This window comes from Talpa occidentalis, unplaced genomic scaffold (assembly GCF_014898055.3).
Source record: "Talpa occidentalis isolate TD23 unplaced genomic scaffold, MPIMG_talOcc4v2.1 talOcc4.16, whole genome shotgun sequence".
NCBI classification, from domain to species: Eukaryota; Metazoa; Chordata; class Mammalia; order Eulipotyphla; family Talpidae; genus Talpa; species Talpa occidentalis.
Window position 1 is genome coordinate 34,092,650 of NW_023601653.1, and position 2,148 is coordinate 34,094,797.

A 2,148-nucleotide genomic window follows, 5' to 3' on the forward strand; every position below is an offset into this window, starting at 1 on the left:
TTTAGGTTTTCTAAATTCCTGCTGTGAGTGAGACCATCCGGTATTTTTCTTTTTCTTTCTGGCTTATTTCGCTGAGCATGATCCCTTCCAGCTCCATCCATGTTGCTGCAAACTGCATGAGTTTATCTTTTTTGATTGCTGAGTTATATTCCATTGTGTATATGTATCACATATTCTTGATCCAGTCATCTATTTTTGGGCATTTGGGTTGTTTCCATAGCTTAGCTATTGTAAATAGTGTTGCTACAAACATAGGGGTGCAGGTACCTTTTTGAATTAATGATTCTGTGTCCTTTGGGTAAATACCTACAAGTGGAATTGCTGGATCATATGGAAGCTCTATGTTTAGTAGCTCAAGAAATCTCCACACAGCTCTCTGTAGTGGTTGGACCAGTTTGCACTCCCACCAGCAGTGCAGGAGAGTTCCTTTTTCTCCACATCCTTGCCAACATTTGTTGATAGTGTTTTTTCATATGTGCCATTCTCACTGGGGTAAGATGGTATCTCATTGCAGTTTTGATTGGCATTTCCCTGATTACAAGTGATGTTGAACATTTTTTCATATACCTTTGGCCATTTGCATTTCCTCTTTGGAGAAGTTTCTTTTTAGCTCTTCTGCCCATTTTTTGACTGGATTATTTACTTTGTTTTGCTGAGTCTCATCAGCTCTTTGTAGATTTTTGTGATCAGTCCTTTATCATTAGTGTTGAATGCAAAAATTTTCTCCCAGTCGGTGGGGTTTCTCTTTGTTTTGGTTATTGTCTCTTTTGCTGTGCAGAATCTCTTTAATTTGATGTAGTCCCAGCTGTTTATTTTGCCTTTGCTATCACTGCTTTGGGTGATGAGTCTTTCAAGATGTTGCTGGGGTGTATGTCATGTAGTGTTTTGCCTATATTTCCTTCTTTATATTTTATGGTTTCAGGTCTTATGTCTAGTTCTTTAATCCATTTTGAGTTGGTTTTTGTGCATGGTGTGAGGTAGTAGTCAAGCTTCATTCTTTTACATTTAGCGACCCAGTTTTCCCAGCACCATTTATTGAACAAACGTTTTTTGCTCTGTTGCATAGTCTTTGCTCCTTTGTCAAAGATTAGTTGACCGTGAATCTGTGTTTTTATTTCTGGACTGGTGCTCTACACGATCAGAGAAACTTCTCTAGTAACGAACTATAGAAATGATCTCTGAAAGTATAGTCTTTCTTTCAGTAGGTCTTTTAAAGAGAAATTTTTATGTGCTGCTTCAGATCCATGATACTTTTTAAAACTACTGAATAATGTCATAAGCTGAGTGATTATCTTTTTGCAAACTCTCATGCTGGGAATGTAGGACTTGATGTTTCCCCAGCATTTGGAATTATGAATTTAGTAGATTATGTGGATGATTGTTCAAATCTTTCAGATCTTAACAACAGAAGAATAAATATTTGTTGTCATTGCTAGCTCAAAGGCTGGTAGGTTGAAGGAATTACAGGTGGCTCCTTCTCAGAAGGGAGAAATTTTAAGGAAAGTTTTCTTTCATTTACCCTTATCTCTAAGTGACCCTCCTCAATTTTCCTCTTTTTTGAGAGTAGGCAAATTTGATCCACAGGCTAAATCTGGCTCAATCCTTGTTTTTGTAAGTGAAATTTTGTTGGAACACCGTCACATCCATATATCTATGTATTGCATATCTATAGCTGTTTTTGTGCTACCATCAAAGAGTTGAGTAGTTGTAGCACAGTTTATATGGCCTACAAAGCCTGGAATATTTACTATATGGCTCTTTACAGATAAAATTTGCTGACCCCTGCTCCTTATCCCACTTGTTTCCTTGTGCCATGAATCATACTTGTAATTGTTTTATATATTTTTTTGCTTTCTATTATCACATTTCCACCAGGATGAAAGTGTCACGAGACCAAGTATACTTAGTGTTTTTTTTATCTCTGTATCTCTAGTACCTGGGACTGTGTTTGAAGTGAAAGAGACACTTAAAATATTTGTTGAATATATGAATTGAAGTATTAGATGTGATTATAAAATGTTATATTGTTTTACACATTTTACTTTTGATTTGGAATGGGATGGGGAAATTAATTGTATTTTGACTCAGCATACTAAATTGGAAGTAGGGAGGAGGTAATAAGAATATTGAAAGTCTAGAGGCTAGACA

At 36.2% G+C, this 2,148-nt stretch overlaps 1 pseudogene; it reads right to left on the minus strand.

Annotated features, from left to right (window-relative positions):
• Positions 1-1,121: 1,121 nt before the first annotated feature.
• Positions 1,122-1,194, minus strand: LOC119248540 (small nucleolar RNA U3; annotated as a pseudogene).
• Between the last annotated feature and the right edge of the window lie 954 nt (positions 1,195-2,148).